The following is a 20,013-nucleotide window of genomic DNA, read 5'->3' as shown; positions in this document are numbered from 1 at the left end:
CTCAATACAGTTTATAGGCAAATTAGAGCAAAAAAAGTTTCCCAATTAGAATGTACTGATTTAAAAAAAAACATGGTTCTCAATTTTTGGAAAGTTATAAAAGGTATCATTCTTATAAGCAGTCTCATTTAAACACAAGGCTAAAACTAATACAATTAAAAATGTAAAACCTAATTGCACTTAGGCAAGCATGATTTGGAACTGGCTTTCATTATAACAGTTAAAAAGTACATCCTTAAATTTAAAATAAAAGCAGTCATTTTCATTAATGTTTTCTCTCTGACTATGTTGCTGCAAAACACTTCTTGCACTTTTCAAAAGAGGATGCTGTTAGAAAGCTCTGCTGCATTTTTTGGAATTCTAGCCTGAAGCTCAGACTCAGTACCACAATGATCCTGCCCATGGAGGATTTTGAAGTAGCCATTATCACCCCAGTTTATATTCCATGAGTTAGCAGCCAGCCGGTAAGGAATGTTTTCTATGCCCCAGCCCAAGATCTTAATAGCATGACCCCTGACTGCTTCTCCAGTGTGATGTTGGTACACACGTGATTTATACAGCAGGAAGTCCTCATAGACAGTGAAGGCCCCCTCCACGGGTCCATTCTTATAAATTTCTTCCATTATGCTTTCAGGAGAGGAAGGGAAACTATAGGCAGATCCACCGTAAATCTTGTCCTTTTCATATGAAGGAGTATCACCAGCATCACACTTTTTCACACAGGGTGGCATGTCATCTCCTTCTCCAGAACATGGTGGCCGTGAGCCATTCACGTGACGTTCACAGGGAGGAACAGTATATGGCCTGCAACCTATCCCATAACCATACATTCCCCCCCAACACCAAGTCACTTTCAGTCCAGTACTGCCACGCTCCCGATGGATAGCCACTGTTGCATCCCATTCCACACTCAAAGCCGCAGCATAAAAGCAGATCTTCAGCAGATGCCTCCACATTTTGCTTTCCCTCGGAGTGGATGCAGACACGTTCAGACATGGACTCTACAGCACCAAATGTCCAACATGAGCCACAAGATCCCTGATCCCGGATCTCTCATATTGTTGGACAATTGGGCAACTGAGTTCATGAATCAAAGTTATCAGGAAGCTTCACTTTTCTAGAATAGGAAGTCTTTAAAGGCAATTTTGGACCATGCAGAATTGTACCACACAGACGCTTCAAATAACTCTGATCCACATTGTAAAAGTTTTGTCCAGCCTTCCATGTAGTATTTAATTTGTTAATGTGGTTGATTATATCCTGTGACCAGGTGGAGGAAGATGACAAGCTTCAAGACTTGGCAAAACACAGGAGGAGACAAACTGTAACTAATGAAGGCCACACAATAGATGCTGGCACAACTTAAATGCAAAACGATAACCGCAGCTGATCGTCACGACCTTGTCTGTGTACCTCCCAAGCCCGTCTGTGGTCTGACACTTGAGAATCAGTGTGTCAGTCTGTTAGGTAGAATATCAGTAGAACTCAGTCAACTAATTTCAGCTGAAGAGTTTGCATAAAAATAAGAAGCAGTTGAAGATGTTTTGGTTGATATAAAAACAGTAGTAGGAGCTTATGTATGGCCTGAAAGGAGATCCTTTGGAGATTTGTCACTACCTCAGAACCTGGTATGAGCAGAAAAAGAGTTACTAATGTTCTATTTGGTCAACTGTCTGACACATGTAATGAAAAAAAAAAAAAACAGAAACATGTCACTGTTTGAGAACAGCATTAATTAGAGCAAAGCCTTGAGAAGCTGAAATAAACTGAAATGGTTCAATACTTAGAAAAAACAGTTGTTAAAAAAAAGATTGAATCGTTTCAAGTTTTGTCAGTTCTTTCTTTTCTTTTAAGGAAAAAGTAACATATTTTTTCATTCTGCAGTACCGGCCTCATTCCCTTCAGGAATGCAGAGAAGATGAAGTCTATCTCTGCAAGCAGTGAACACAAGACAGAGAGCTAATCCTAGAAAGGATGCTGATTGATTGCAGACAAGTACATATCTCCTTTAGAAATACCCAGGATCACATATGTCCTATTCTGAGAAGTTTGCTAACAAAGCACTAATGGGTACATGTATTAAGAATGGGGGAAGTGTGTGTATGTCTGTATCCTCATAGTACTCTCAAATATGCATTTGAATTACTATACAAACTCATTTCCTTTCTTTCTTAGTTTTGCGGCGGACTTTAATTTTGGATGATATAAGAGAGCATTTATCCCCTTTTAATCAGAGTACAGCTGACAGGTGATGTAGACAATGGATTGCGGTAGCAGTTAGCCCAACCATCTTAACATCTTACCATTAACCATTCTGGACTCAATAGTCTTTAATAATCTAAAGAGAACGTGGGAAATCTGTTTCCATTTCTTCAGTGGGTATTTATCATTGTTGAACTTGATAATATTAACCTGATGCACTGGTTGATCATTTTCCCTAGAGATGCTGTTAACGTCTTTGCCGTAATCTTGTCTCTGTTTTTATTTCCTAGCATAGAAGACAATATATACTTCTAATACTGCTGCAGATACTTATTGTCATATTTAATCATCATTACTTTATTTCTTTTTATTATCACCGGTGTCTCCTCGTGCTTTATTATATCCTATGCATTCCACTGTCAAACAGTGTGTGTATATGCTTTTTTAATTACATTTGTACTAGCGTTTTATTTAATGTTATTCAACTCTCTCGAGCTTTTCTCCCCAAGCATCCACTGAAAAATGGGTATTTATTATCCAGTTGGACTTTCCCAGTAAACAAACGTCAATAAATAAATAATAATTTTCAGAAGAAATAAGCATTATCCATTTGATAAATGTTGCCTAAGGAATGGATAGTGTTGTGGGTTTCACGATCACTGAAAAACATAATAATTTCAGACAGTAGCTTTGCTCCAAGAAATATAAGTGTATTTTAGTCAAACTTTTATTCACAATTTCTACTGTAAAGCAAAAGGAGGTGGAGTTTCAATATTTATCTAAGACATACACACCTCCAGGATGGTCAAATGGTATGACAGGAGACACTCCAAATGCAGTTAACTGTTGACAAAACACCTATTCAAATCATAGCTAGCTACAGACCCCGAGCTATAACTCAGGATGCCCACTCTGCCTACCTGAACTTACTTGAATCCATTAAGATTCAACCCTCTACCCTGATCTTGGGTGACTTTAACTACCCAACCATAGAGTGGAAGACCTATTCTAGCCCAAACATGAATACCCAGAGATTCCTTGACTTCGCCAATGCCAATGCATTAAATCAGCTGGTCGACACACCTACGAGAGGTAAAAATATCCCTGATCTGTTCCTAACCAACATGAGTAGCACTCCTATAGTGTCATCCTCCTTGGAAAGATCCAACCTTAAAGTGATCACTTTTGAAGTCACCATCTCCCCTGACCCCCCCCCCCCCCTTGTCAGAGTCAAATGAAAAAACTTTTCCAAAGCTGGCTACAATTTCCTCAGAGCAGGTATAAGCAGCTTCACAGCTTTACAGCCACCATCCTTTCAGTTGGAAATAGCACTTATCGCCAAGCCTACACCAAAAAACTATATGAGCACCTACATAGCTGTATGAACTCAGCAATACCTGACAGGACCAAATCATCTTCTTCAAGGAAAAGTAAATCTGTGTGGTGGACAGCAGCAATAAACAAACTCTATAATAGAAGGAAAAAAATTGCTATCCAGGGCCAAGAAGGAGCAGGTGCCAAGTTGGATTAACCTCTCCTTTGTCAGAACAAGCAAATAAGGTCACTGGTGAAATCCTCTAAGGCTAACTTCGAGTCCAAATTGGCCACATCCACCAAAGACAATCACAAGGCCTTCTTCACATATGTCCACAATCTCAAAGGCAACACCCAAATCTACTCTGAACTGGTGGTCAATAACACCACATACACAAGCGCCATAGATATAGCCAACCTGCTGGCAGACAGGTTAAGTGAAAACTTCACCCCCCTTGTCCCCCATCAGTAAACCAGGACATCCCCAACACATTTCCCCCTCCCCTCATTACCAGGGAGCAGGGCTGTAATGCCCTTTCAAAGGCAAAAAAATGCAGTCTCCATGGATCCTGATAATATCCCTGGCTGTATCCTACATGAACTCAGGCATGAGCACTGAACTCCAGTAGACAACCTATTCAACCAAAGCCTGAGCACCAGCTTCATCCCAGATGAATGAAGGACAGCCACTGTCATCCCTCTACACAAAGGTGGAGTGTCTACTGACAATTATAGGCCCATCAGCCTAACTAGCCTGATCTGCAAGGCCATGGAATACATTATCATGGACCTTATAAACAAGGACACTGGCAACCTCCAAACGCTTGACCCCACACAGTTTGGTTTTGTCAAAGGGAGATCATGCCTTTTAAACTCAGTCAACTTTTTTGAAACAGTCACCAAAGCCATGGATGAGGGGAAGATGGTGCATACCACCTACCTTGACCTAGCCAAAGCCTTTGACACTATTCCCCACTCAGGCATAATAGATAAACTCTCCTAGCAAGGCATCAACCCATATGTTACCAGATGGGTAGCTAACTGGCTCACTGATAAAACCCACTCAGTCAAAGTAGGGGAAACCACCTCTAGTAGTAGACCCGTAATGAGCAGTATACCCCAAGGATCAGTCTTGGGGCCTCTACTGTTTGGGATATACTTTTCTGAGGTGCAAGCCAAAACCAGTGGTTTGTGGCTGACCAAGTTTGTAGATGACTGCAAGCTGGGCACTGTCTTATATTCTCCTAGTGATGAGAACATCCTTCAAGAGGGCCTTACCGAAACTAATGACTGGTGACAGAAGCATGGCCTCAAACTGAATGCCAAGAAATGGATCATTATCCCCTTTGGGGAAAATGTCATCCCTACTAATTATCACATTAATAACCGTGTACTAATCATGCAATCAGTTATGAGGGACTTGAGCACCCAGGTTGATAGCAACCTGACTTTTGACCACCATGTTGCCTCCATTGTATGGAAAGCTTTCTGTGTGGCCTACCTCATAAATAAGGGTATTTCATCCAGGAAAAAGGCAGTCATAACATCCCTGTACTCCTCCCTTATCAGACCCATTATCAAGCACAATGCCCCCCTCGGCATGTACCTTGTCAAGTACATGCAGCAGCTGGAGAGACCACAGAGGTTCCTAAGCAGGAAAATCCAGGGTCTCAAACATCTATCCTATACAGATAGGCTAAAAGCTCTGTCCCTGTACTCAGTCTTATACAGACTGCTCAGAGGTGACTGTGTCTGGCATACAAGGCCATTTCAGACGCAGTCTTGACGGAGTTGCTGCATATCCGTAAAACAAACTCCACTCAAGCAACCCGCACACAATGCCTTAACCTGGTCTGTGACATTAATAGACCTTGTTGGCGGGATAGATTTGTGTCCCAAGTCTCCCCCATCTGTGGAATAGACTTCCTCTCCATGTCAAGCAGAGTACCTCTCTAGCCCTCTGTAAGAGGAACCTGGATGACTGGATGGGAAACAGAAAATATACCCCTGGGATCCCACCTGTGTCCCTGCTGGACAGGGGAAACAAGTGCTGACTTTGAGGAAACATGGGCAAAATTCTTGGCTAGGCTTATAAGGGCCTCCAGACCAATAGCCTTGAATCATCCTATGAACCTCTGAACCTATGAAATATTTCTATCATAATTTATATTGTATTCTATACACACATTTTAGTATAACAACTTTTATTTTATGTTTATATATGTTAAGTTTTCTTATTATTTTGTTGCTGGAGCTTTTCTCCATGGGCCTCTCCTGAAAATGGGTTACCTGACCCAATCAGACTTTCTCGGTCAACAAATGTCAATAAATAAATAAAAAATAATAATAAATAAATGAACTCTCTCTCTTCCTGTAAGCCAAAAAGGAGCTGAAAAAAGAGGTCAAAATAGCAAAAAAGCTGAGTTCATGAGAAAAAAGAAAGCTTGTCTGTATGGCAAACCTGTGGAAATTTGAAAAAAAAAAGTGGGGGGTTCATTTTGTTCCTAAATAGCTGATATTTATGAGCCCTTTATTTTCAGTTCAGAATGGTTTCCTTTTATAAGGTGAAGACACTCCTTATCTGCCTACATGACATTGGCAACCCAGCTTTTGAATGTCTTCTCCTCTGGCCTTGAACTTCTTATCTGGTTATACGGATATTGTCCAGTCGCTACACTGCCTGGAATAGAATGTTTCTTCTCTGCAAAAGTGCACTCATCATGGCTGTCCAAAAGGAGGGCGCCCAAATCAGCTCAGATGATTATAGCTCAATTTTAGTTTTCCTAATCCTATCCAAATCGAAAACTTATTGTACTGATATGGTATTCTTAGTTAAAATCATTTATTTATAAAAAAAGGTAAGCAAACTTTCTTTTTTTCAGATCATTTTAGCCTTACCCAATACCACAATGGCAAATACAACTCAATTAAGGACAATTTAATGTAGTCAATCAACTATTGTGGTTTTCTGAGGTCACATGACGTTGGAGTAGCAGAAGAAAAACCGCACAGACAGGGGAAGAACATGCAAAACTATACTTAAACAGTGACTGGAGGAAAGGACTGAACAACTAACCCTTAACAGAGATATCTTTCCCATAAACCACTGTACTGTACATACCATAACAGTATAGAAATTCGTATCTTGTCTCTTATTGGTGCGATCTACTTTTTTTGAATCGTATTTTTTGCTCTTCAAGGAAAAGAAGGAAAATGAAAAGCAGATAATAGCCTTTGCAATGTTTTATCTTCACACCTCACGTCTCATTTCAATGGGCTGGATAGCAAGTACCTGTTGAAATGCTTTGGTTACATTGTCCACTTCCTACTCCCAGGAGGAAAGGATATTTATTTTATTATTTATGTCTGTAAGTAAATCTGTCCATTACCATTCAGAAATGTGAGACTCTGAGAAAGTCGGTTTACCTGAAACTGCTATCGGTTTATGTATGAAGACAGGTTCTTCTGTCTAGGAGGATTAGATTGTTAACAAATTTAAAAAAAAGCTAAATAAGAAGTAATGTAATTGTACCTTGATTAGCTTTGTTGCAGTAGACTAGCAGTCAAAATGAAGGTTGTCACAACTCTTTTTTCCTCTACCCACTGACTGAGGGTTTTCTCATCAGGGTTTGGAACTATGACACTATTTCTGATTGTGTATGTTCACGCATAACCACAAATGAAAATGATCCTGTCATACTTTCTTCTTCCCTTATGAGTCCATTTTGATATGCTGTACTGACTTCTCTGCTGACACTGGCCACTGTGAGCAGTTTGAGTTAAGGTGTCTGCAGGTTACCTTTTTCAAAACCAAAGCCTCAATACAAATTAATCAATGGGGCGGCGAAAGCCGACACACTCTGGCTAGGCTTATAAATGCCCTCGGGCAGATAGCCTAGTACCTGCCTATGAACCTATGAACACGGTACTAGGTACAGCTGCCATGTTTGGGCTTGCTTCTGCAGGCTGGTCTGTCATGGGCCTTACTGACTGGAAGGTAACTTAGCTGATAGTTTCAAGTAGCTGCAAATGTGGAATTGACTTTGTTAAGGCTGCAAGACATGCAGCCCCCCCCACCTCCCACTGCTACTCACACACACACACACACACACACACACACACACACACACACACACACACACACACACACACACACACACACACACACACACACATGAAGTGAATAACTTCCACTGTGAATCTTTGAGGTAGCAATGACAGTTGAAGGAAATAAAGCAAGAATTTACAGGATGTTGCATTGGTATATGCAAAAGCTGTCAACTTAGTTACTGATAGAGATCAGAAAGAAAAATGTTTAAATAGTGCTTTCTGTATATGTGCCAATCTTGGGACTAGATTAAAGGGGATTAACAGCACTTTGTGATGAGAATACACAATATTTGGGACAGTTCTCATTTAATAAAAATCTACAGGCTCATCCTAGCTCCTGGAACAGAACATTACTGCATAACCTTTGAAAGGTATGACATCGCTCACGATATACTCTTTTGTAATTTAGGCTAGATGAACGACTGCAACTCATTTATAGTGAATGACAGTGTCTGAAAAATGCCCATTTTGAATGCACTGTCCTTACTGTTCATTTGTTTTTGTTCCATCATTTAACTCTGGATGCAACTGCTCTAATTGTGAAATTGTTTTTATACATTCAAAGTGTGATGTCAGTGATTCCAGTCATGGCTGAAAAGAGTCTTGTACTAGCTCACCTACTCACTTAACAAACTTTCCACATGCACAGAAGAAGACAGGCACACATACATGCAGTTCAAAATTCATGTGTACACAAACACACACACACACACACACACACACACACACACACACACACACACACACACACTCACATAAACTCAGAAGATATATTTAACCATATAACTATAAAAGTATCTAATCAGCTAATACTCAACTGTTTTTCTTAACTACCTTTATTGAATTATCACTTGTGACATTGGCAAAGTTATATTTATATTAAAAGTAATCAAATCATATTAACAAGTTCACATTTACAATCATTTTACATTACATTTATTGTTTTATACAATATAATTAAACTAACATTACACAAATTGTTCAATTCCTGCCTTTTCATAAACCTCATTCCTCCTCAAAAACATTTTTCTGCATGTATTGTTCCCACATTTGCATTTCTTCTATATAATTTACTCCTACCCTTTTCTAAAGATCCCACATTCTGTTCTTTTATCTCATTGTTACAATATTTACTACTTGAAATATGGTTGGGTTTAGACTTTCGCTAGGATTCAATAAATGCCATCTAGGCTTAAGAAAAGCCTACATGGAGTTTATGTGTTTGTGTAGTGAGCACAGCAGTGATTACATATTCATGCCATGCGCTGTGTTTAAACATAAATAAGTGAGGTTTCATGGTGGGCAACATTGTTGACAACCAGGAAAGTATGTAAAGCAACCCAGATAGCAAACCCATGTACTTTAAGCACACTAGCTTAGTGGGATTTTGCAGAATGCCACATTGATTACCATGGTTTATCATATAGTAATGCATGTGGTCCAAACACAATACAGGACAGTGTGAACAGTGCAGAGTATTCTGGAATCGCATTTTCATTCCAGACATTCTGTACAAAAGTTGTGGAAGGGATCGGGTGCATGGACTGCCATTTAAAATAAACAGCTAGGGGAAGTGTGTGTATTGCATAGGGGCACACAGCTGAATTGTAGGAATGAACACAGGGAAAAAGGAAAGGTGAAGAATTGTAATGTACAGCAGATGAGGACATGTAAATGGAAGACAGTTGTAGCAGGAACACTAATGACATATTGACATGGTAGAGTATCGACTGCACAGTGAAAATGTATATTATGTGACTGTCAGGCAAGGTGACATAACAATGGAGAAGATGTCTTTGTGATATAAGCATCCTGAAGGAGAGGACATCTATCAGGGATTTTATATACAATTGGGGTTGGGTGCATATTGTGAAGCTGTTCAAACTGATTTGCCTGATTATGACTCTAATGTCAGCAGAGGACTCCAACAAGTGGGACACAGTTACAGGCTCATGAACAACAGTAAACTAAGCACGCACAATCAGGGACAATATCAGAATAATATCACCATTATACAACGACCCCCCATTAATATTCAAAAACGTGCATGCTGATTGGTCAGCGTGCACGTTGTAAATCTGAGTTATAGTAATGGAAAAAGGTCCGCTCGCCCAGACTTTTTCCATTACTATAACTCTTACAGCAACACTGTCTTGCTATGTTAAATGAGTTTAACATAGCGAGACAGCTCTAAAAAAAGCAACGGAGATTCTCCGTTTCTTTTTTTAAAGCTGTCTCGCTATGTTAAACCCATTTAACATAGCGAAACAGTTTGTAAAAAGCAACGGAGATCTTAGGTGGTACATTTCAGTTACACATCACTGGAAGATGTGCGTGAAGGTAGATGGAGAAGGGTGCATTGTACTCAGTTATTGGTGTGATGAAGAGGAAGTGAGGACATCGAGCAAAGAGGTGGATGGATTGTGTAAAAAAAGATCTGCAACAGTCAGGCATGAGTGTTGAAGATGGCAGGAGTGTGGCACTGAATCAAGAGAATTGGTAACAGTTAACACGATACCCCAACCCCATGTAGAAAAAATGGGAAAAAGGGGGCTGATGATGATGATGATGATGAAGGGATGATGATGAAGGCTGTGACCTATGGGGGTATTGTGGTCATTGATGTGGATGTCCTGCACATACTAAGTAGTTGTGTTCCATACAAGGCAGAAGCCACCATTGTGACCACATGCTGGTGGATGGTCCACATACCATCTACCTCAAGACACAGGTCACATTCCAATTGGTCTGCTTATAAGGTGTGAAGTCTACATTATCCTTGTGTTGTGCTTAAGTCCCCCCATGTTTTTGTTTCATCTCATGTGTTGTCATGGCTGTGGCAGCAGTCTTTGGTATGTGTTGATACTGTTTGCATTATACTAAGATCACAGTTGGAGTCAATGATTGTCCACAGTCTGTAGTCTTCCAGGCAGCTGTTTGGACACAGGATGTGTATGCCATTATTGATATCTGTGACTTAAATAATGGACAGGAAAAGGCCTAGAAGACAGGCTTGATGGGAAGCAGGACTATTTGACCCCGGACTGTTCGACCCCAATGCATTTCTATGCAATTTCATGTATAAATTTATATGTATTGTATATGTGATTTTTTAGTTGACAGTTCGACCCCAGACTATTTGACCCCAAATATATTCTTTTAAGTACTTTATCATTGTTATTAATTAATCAATTATTCAATAATAGCACTGTTAATTTTTCATTGTAAATATATTTTTATTAATATTTTAATTTTATTTAAATATTACATTGGTTAGTATAACATTTAAATATTTAACATATAATAACTAGTGTTATGTTTTAACATATTATGACTACTGTTACTTTATAACATACTTTATGACATATGTTTTCTATCAATGAAATATATATTTTGTATTTTATATTATGTTATGTTAACTAATCTATTATCTACTATAAATAATTTCTTAAAAAATTAAATAAAATCAGTTTTTTATTCAGGTTAATATGCCTTCTTCATCTTGAATATTTATACGACCACCAAAGCTCAAGCAGCAACATGCAATTTTCACCATTTCCCACCGTCTACCATCAAAGCACATCAGAACCTCAGGAAAGTGGAAATGGATGTATGAGTAAATGCAAACACTCTTGATTTCCAGCAACATTGATAGTGTGTAGTGCTGCAGCAGAGGACTTGACTTGATTGCAGAGTGCAAAGACAAACATACACACAATACAGTCTAATCCATCTACAATGCACAAACATTTCTAAGTAAAACACTGTTTTTAAGGACTCAAGAATTTATTTGTAAAAAGTAACAACAAGTAGTTCAAAGCTTAGAAGTGCAATTCTAGGGCCAAACATCCATTTCACTATCACAATGCTCAGTGCCTCTACAGCTTACACCCACAGCCCATTAACTTCAGCAGGGAAATAAACAGAACATCAAAGCAGACATCTGTCAAAATGACTGCCCATTATGTTTTCATTTTTAAATATAATTTATTTTTAATCCTTTCTTCTTGTTTTATTGCTAACTTTCTTTATTTTTATTTTATAATGACATTATCGTTGTAAGGAAACTCCAGACTAGTTAATGCCGTGAACTTCCAGATTAGTCAACAAATGTTTTTTTTGGCACTTACTGTTTTTGTATATATAATTAAAGTTCCAGTTTGCACTTTTAAAGTAAGTGTAGTCAAAGCACATAAATAGAAAATAAATACTTTCTAAACCAATTTTAAGAATGTTTAGACAGTCTTTTATTTCTATTTTTCCTTTGATGTGCTTCGGCTTCACTTACGTTAACTTTTTTACTGGGGTCCAACTGTCCAGGGTCGAATCCGTTAGGGGCGAATCATCTGGGGGCAAATTGGTGGGGTCCAAATGTCTTGTCCCTGATGTACGGACCCAATCACTGGACCAGAGATATAGGTCACTTCACACATTTCAACATATTTAAATGCCATGTATGCGATCCAGTGGTCTACCCACTTGGTGATATAGGTGCTTATGGGCACATCTGACAGTGTTGAATGACTACCTCAGTGTGGATTTTTTCAAATGCCTTGGTCAAGTTCTACAGGATGATAGTGTTGTCATCATGCATGCCATCGATGACCTCTTTGAGGACATCTAATAGAAGTAATAGACATGTATGTAGCACTAATAACTTACACATGTCTGCTGCACACAGCTGGGATATTACTAGTGTCCATTTTGAAAAGTTCCATGATGACATGATTGTCTACCTCACAGATGAGGAGAGTCAACTTGTGTCTATATATGTATGCATCAGGTCCTGTCCCCCCTAACTCAGATGGATGTGTGTTGATATACACCCTTCTATGGGAACATAATCCATCTAGAGGGTGTTTTAAAGTGTGGACACAGCCGTGTCAGGTAGGTGCATGTTCTGAGTCATGCTATAGGTGATTTGTGATGTCGCAGCCCATTGATTCTGTGTGATAGGCCTAGATGAAGGAAAGACAGTACATACTGCCTATCTTGATCTGGCCTAGGGTTTGGGCACAATCATTGAGAAACTCTCCCAGCTGGGGATTAACCCTTATGTCACTACATTGTTAAACAACTAGCTCACCAGCAGAACACATACTATGAAAGTTGGTGAATAAATCTCTACCAGTAGAGGTGTCACCATTGGCATACTCCAAGGATCTATGCTGGGCTGTTTACTGTTTGGAATCTATTTCTTGACAGTCTAGACTAAAGTATATAGCCTTTGTCTTATTGAGTTTGATGATTCTTGCATATTGGGTGCAATCACTAAGTCCATGAATGATGTTAACACACTACGGTAAGGGCTAACACAGATAAATGATTGGTGCCAAAGCCACACAGACTAGAAATAAAGAGAAAATGAGTCATTATTTTGGCTATCTTCACAAATTCACACATTGTGCACTTCATAAGTCAGGTCATCGTATTCATATCTGAGGATGATATAACAGCAATGTACTCAAACTTCATCAGAACACTAATAAAGTATAATTCTCCTTTTACATGCACCTCACCGGATACCTGCAGCAGCTGGAGAGACCACAGGAGTTTATTCAGCAAGAAAATACAGGGCCTGCAAACCATGCCATGGCATATGTGAATAGACTGGAAGCCCTGTCACTATAGTCTGTATCGTATAGGATGAGGTGACTTGTGCCTGCCCTAAAGGCCAGTCTCTGATCATGCCCTGAGGGGAATACTGCACATCCACAAATCAGCTATAGCTGATGTCATCAGCAGAGTCTGGTGAGAGGAAGATGGTAATAGTAGTGTCTCACATGCTGGTGTTCATATGTTAATAATAGGCTAACTGCCTGTGGGCCATTTTAGGCCTAGAAATTTACCACAAGTGAGGATCAAACCCTGCACCTTGTGTTTGTAAGACAAACACCTTAACCATTATGCCACCCTCCCTCCCAAAATGAACTCTCTAATGTCAAGCAAGTGCACAATCACACCCACACACCCGCAACCAAGTTGACTGCAGTGAGAATCACACCCCTACCTACCTAAGTAGAAAGACTACAGAAATCTATATTTGAAGCAGGTGCCACAGCTCAAGTCTTACTTGGAGAGTGTCAGACAAGAGTTTATATGTGATGACATCAGCAGTTTCTGGTGAGGAGAAGATGGTAATAGCAGTGTCCCACATGCGGGTGTAAACTGCTGTTTCTAGACACACACACACACACACACACACACACACACACACACACACACACACACACACACACACACACACACACACACACACACACACACACACACACACACACACACACACACACACACACACACACACACACACACACACACACACACACACACACACACACACACACACACACACACACACACGTACACAGACAACAGAACTCCGTATTTAAGGCAAGTGCTACAGCTCAAATCTGACATGAAGAGTGTCAGCCAACAGTTTATAGGTAATGACATCAGCAGTGTCTGGTGAGGAGAAAATGTTAATAGCAGTGTCCCACATGCTGGTGTAAAATGCTCTCTCTCATGTCAAGCAAGTGCACAAACACAGCTCAACTGCCTGCAGCGAGAACAGAACCCCCTACCTAAGTGCACAGACTACAGATCTCTGTATTTTATGCAAGAACCACTGCACAAGTCTGACTTTTACAAGGCTACAGGACAACTTATAGTGGATGGCATCAGAAATGGATACTGTAGACAAGATTTTGGGAGGTCTGAATGAAATGGATGTGTAGGCATGTGCAAGTATCAAAATATTGACAAGCCATGGAACTGGAGTGGTAACTGTAGGATACACACTTATGCTTCTCTGACTGCATAGACACACACACACACCTCCCAGATGATTACAGTGAGAACAGAACCCCTAACTATCTAAGTACACAGACTATAGAATTCAATACTTTACACAAACACCACAGCACAAGTCTTACTTTTACAAGGCTGCAGGACAATTTATAGTAGATGACATCTGCAGTGGATGTTAGTGAGAAGATGTTGGGAGGCCTCTATGAAATGGATAGCTAACCATGTCCGACTGTTAAGATATTAAACTTCTGCGTTTTACCACATTGATGAGTATGCAATGTGTAGTATTTGGTGGTTGTGTTTTCAATTTGCAGGTATACTTTAAGGGACAAGTTATACAAACTAGATGCAACCAGATGTCCACATTACTACAGGCACTGTAACATCTGATTGTGTATTGTTATTCTAAAGATGTGCATAGTGTAGCTGATATATTTGTTAACAAGTACTAAGAGACCAAGGTTGCAGTGCATGGGGGAGGTAACAGATAGCTGCATTGTAAATATGTGTCCCTTTCTTACATAGTGCCTTCATTTTGTTTGTGTTTCCATATGTAGTTACATGGCATGAATACTAAATGGACAGTAAACAAAAGTAATACATGCAGTTGCCCACTTGGCATAGTGCACCACTGAACAGTTGGTTTGCACAATGGTTGGGAAAGTGTTTGCACATGTGAGATACGGATTTCTACTGCTTTCCCTGTTAGCACATAGTTAAACAGTGCGCAAACTCGAGCCTCAATTCTAACATTCTGCGAATTCTGAGTAGTCAGGGTATAAAACACACCTGCTGCTTAGCTGACTCTGTGTCAGCAGGTGTAAATGTGTTAACTCAATTCTTTTTGAGCCCAGATTATGTAGAGTTTGAATCTAGGTGCATATAATACTTTTACATATATAGTGATAATGCAATGAAATTATATTTTTCACCCCATTCAGCAAGTGTTACTGTGTGTTGACAGTGCAGCATGTTTAAGTAGCATTGTGTGGAGGTAACCACACCATAAAAGAACCATTCACCATTGTTTGGCACTGGCGCACGAAACCATACTCTGTGCAAACATAGAGGCCAAAAAGTGAAGGGCTCCATTGGTTTTCTTGGCACATACGTGTGTTGTGTGTGATTCTACTTTTTTACCAGATTTTAGTTATTAAAATGGGGTAGATAGGAGAGTAATGAAATGGGGGGCAAGCAGGGGGAAGAACAAAGAGAAAGCAATATAGGAATGTGCAGGAGGGAGATAGGAAAGAACCATAGCTATCCATTTCTTCAACTGTGTAAAATTAAAATATGTACAGAATATAATCAGAATTTGGACTGTCACCTCCAGAAAGAGGGGATGACAACAACGCAATCATGTTGAATAGCCAGTTGGATCAAATCAGTTGTGTCATGAAGACACGTGGAATGCAAAGCTATATATGTTGTAGGACAGGTGCCCAATTTATTTATTTTTTTTACTTTAGTAAGATACAAAAGCTGGGAAAGTGATTTTGGTATATCTGAGTCAGGTAAGTTAGGTAGGTAAGGAAGCAAATGCAAACAAACAGGACAAACAAGACAAGACACAGGGAGAGTGAGGGGTACAAAAGGTCAGGGGACACCAAGATTGGGGTGAGGAAGGGGACATCACAAGCCCATACCCATCAAACATGGGGAGAGTGAGAATCTAGTCCTCACCTGCAGGAATGTCATCACAGTCCCCTTACTCTGCTGACTGCTGAAGTGCTTGATGCCTAATCCTCTTATGGACCATGAGGGAGAGCAGCCTCTTCATCTGGTGTAGGCATAAAGTAATGGCGCAGAGCATGACCCTATGCACCAACCCTGGCATCTCCTGGCAGGTGATGAAATCCCTACCTCTGCCAGTACTCTTAGAGGGTACAACACCAGCTGTCAGGGTAGTGTTACCTGAGGGAGCAGGTAGTATGGGGCAGCAGAGGCAGTACTGTCAGATTGGGTCCCAGATATGCTGCATGTTGGTGTTGGAGCCGGTGGAGTGGGGGCAGGCTGAGCCACTGGGGTCGGCCTACCTCACTGCGCTGTGAAGCATTTAGTGATTTGTTACAGATTGTTGACCTGGAGATATTTTGACAACTCATAATAGAAAATAAAAAGAGATAAGGGTTGGGGAGAGAGAAAAAAAACACAAATACATGCGAGAGATGCAACTATACGGCCAAACTGGAGGCTGAGCTCTCTCAACATAGGACTGGCAAGACCAGTCAGGAGGTGAAGGTTACCACACACACTATAGACCCAGTCTCACATATTACCATTACAACCTCAAATCATACACATAAACACACAAAGACATACTCGGAGGCTCTGATCAAAAATCTACCAAAACAGCAGAGGCCACCAAAGCAGACACCCAAACAACCACCACCTCAGAACACAACACCTGCAACACATAGACCTCACAGTCAGAGTGTCAAACAGTCACAGCCCTTAAGGCCAAACACAATGCCAGACACACTAGTCATTGGTGACTCCATAGTCAGACACACTGACGTCCCGCTCACCAGACTGAGTAAGGAGAAGGTCACAGTAAGCTGCCTGTCGGGCGCTAGAATCCGCCACATAACGCAAGCACTCAGGTCTCTCAACAGCAGGTACAAATATGACTCAGTCATTGTCCACGCTGGTGTAAACAACCTGAGACGCACCTCCTTGGACTACATGAAAAGAGACATTGAGGAGCTCTCTGATTATGTAGCCCAGACAGGTATGACCCTGACCTTGAGCAGTATCCTACCTTCACCAAGAATGATGCCACAATACAGAGATAAGATGATCAGCTTTAACAATTGGCTTAAACACTGGTGTCATTCAAAGGGGATCCAGTGTCTGTCTGCCTGGGATGACATGCTGGACAAGCCACGCTGCTTCGCAAGGGACGGCTTGCACCTGTCACCCCTGGGATTCCGGATATTGGCAAAGGCTCTTGCCACCCCCATAGTGCCTTTTTAGGCAAGGCTCAAATTCTAAACCTACCACCCTAGAACACAAAAAAGGAAAAAAACTAAGGGTAATGCTGCTCAATGCCAGAAGTCTAAATCTCAAAATACACGCACTCGAGGCCCTTCTCAGTATGGAGAACATCGATGTCTGTGCTGTGACAGAAACCTGGTTCAAGGCTCCTCTGACTACAGTCTTACAAGTGACTCCTAAAACTGGTTTGTGTTACAGACTTATGCATGCAGCCTTGCTTTTACGGTTAGAATATGCATGCTTACTTTGCTACTACTGTATAGAAAAGAAAAGCATGTTTCTTTAACTTTTAAAGTTAGAATAATATTTCTCTTGTGCTGGCATGGGTTTGCCTATTTGTAACTATTTTAGAATTAGCTGTGAAAAGAAAATAAAAGAACAGAAGAGCATTACGTATACCAGCGCTATCAGGTTTTACCTCATATCATGCGTTCCGGCCCCAAAATCTGGACAATACCAAGAAAGGAGGGGGGGTATCCATATTCATCAAGGACACCCACACCTCAAGACTGGTGGCAACGCACAATGCATCGGAGACCATCCAGGTGCAATTAACCATAGGCAAGACTGCTCTGCAGGTTGATAGTAGTCTGTCATTCGACACCCATGTAGCTAAAGTAGTTAGGAAGACCTTCTACATTGCCCACCTTATCATGAAGGGATTCTCATCTAGATCAAGGGAGGTCATAGTCTCCCTTTACTCATCACTCATCAGACCAATGATTGAGTACAATGCCCCATTCGGAATGTATCTGACCCGACACTTGCAGCAGCTGGAGAGGCCACAAATGTTCCTCACCAAAAGGATAAAGGGTCTCAAAAATCTGTCCTATGCTGCCCGACTGAAAGAACTCCAGTTCTATTCAGTCGCTTACCGCTTGCTCAGAGGTGACCTTTGCCTAACATACAAGGCCATGTCAAACCCAGATTTGATGAATATGCTTCACCTCAAAAAATCTAGATCCATCAGAGCCACAAGGGCGGGAGACTTAAACCTTGACACGGCTATTAATAGGACGTGCTGGAGGGATAGATTCATCACCCAAAGACTCCTATGCTGTGGAACAAAATCCCGGTACATGTGAGGCAGAGGACCTCGCTGGCGTTGTTGAAGAGAAATCTTGACCAATGGATGAGAGATCGCAGATATACCCCAGGGATTACCTCAGTGTCACTGCTCGACAGAGGCACAGCAAAATAATGGGTATAGTTCCCCATACTAAAGGGGTGGCGTAAGCCACAAAACGATGGGCTAGGCTTGTAAATGCCCTCGGGCAGATAGCCTAGTATGAACCTATGAACCTATGAACCTATGAAATTAGTACCATCACATGTGACATACAATGCATTATGACAATAATATACCTATTTTATCTGAAGTTTTACATGTAAGTATACTTCCTAACAACTACAAGCTATAATTATGGATTGCTCAAATTAATCCTTGCAATGTGCTGATATTGCACATATGCTTGAACCAATTATACATATTACAGTTAACAGCAGAGCATTTATGTCACTTGTGTAAAATTTAAGTTATTTAATATTAAAGAATTGCAGTATTGTACATTTGTTACTCCTGGTATTTGAACCCACAACCTCTGACTACAGTCTTACAAGTGACTCCTAAAACTGGTTTGTGTTACAGACTTATGCATGCAGCCTTGCTTTTACGGTTAGAATATGCATGCTTACTTTGCTACTACTGTATAGAAAAGAAAAGCATGTTTCTTTAACTTTTAAAGTTAGAATAATATTTCTCTTGTGCTGGCATGGGTTTGCCTATTTGTAACTATTTTAGAATTAGCTGTGAAAAGAAAATAAAAGAACAGAAGAGCATTACGTATACCAGCGCTATCAGGTTTTACCTCATATCATGCATTCCGGCCCCAAAATCTGGACAATACCAAGAAAGGAGGGGGGGTATCCATATTCATCAAGGACACCCACACCTCAAGACTGGTGGCAACGCACGATGCATCGGAGACCATCCAGGTGCAATTAACCATAGGCAAGACTGCTCTGCAAATTGTAGCATGTTACAGGCCACCCTCACAAACTCAGGAACCTCACATGGCCTTCCTGAAAACACTAGAGGGGATAAATGTATCACCAAACACCATCATACTAGGTGACTTCAATTACCCTAATATAGACTGGGAACACTACTCAAGCCCAAACACCCTAGCCCAAAAGTTCCTGGAATTCATAAACTCAAATGCCATGGAACAACTAGTCACCATCCCCACAAGAGGGATAACATACTTGATCTCATCATCACGAACATGGGAGCACAATGTTCAACACCGGAGGTGTACCCCTCACTGGTGAGATCAGACCACAAACTAATCTCGCTGGAGGTCCTCATCCCACCCCCACCTGAAATAAAAGACCACAGTAAAGAACTTCTCAAAAGCCGACTTCACACTTCTAAAGACTAGTGTGGTCTCCTTTAAGGCCCCGAGCAGCGGAAAACAGTACTCAAGCCGCTGAATCACTTGCAAATGCCTTCTACCAGCACCTGCAGGACTGCATGGATAAGGCAATCCCAAGCAAAACAAAGACTCTTTGTACCAAAGG

The 20,013-nt window shown here is 40.7% G+C and overlaps 1 pseudogene; it reads right to left on the bottom strand.

The window, feature by feature from the left end:
• Positions 1-314: 314 nt before the first annotated feature.
• The window catches only part of LOC122795011, a 120,923-nt pseudogene continuing 101,224 nt past the window's right edge, over positions 315-20,013 (bottom strand).

The sequence above is a fragment of the Protopterus annectens genome, chromosome 2.part1, assembly GCF_019279795.1.
Source record: "Protopterus annectens isolate FY-2018-M chromosome 2.part1, PAN1.0, whole genome shotgun sequence".
NCBI lineage: Eukaryota > Metazoa > Chordata > Ceratodontiformes > Protopteridae > Protopterus > Protopterus annectens.
The sequence above is the reverse complement of the archived record's forward strand: the minus strand, read 5'-3'. Positions and strand labels throughout refer to the sequence as shown.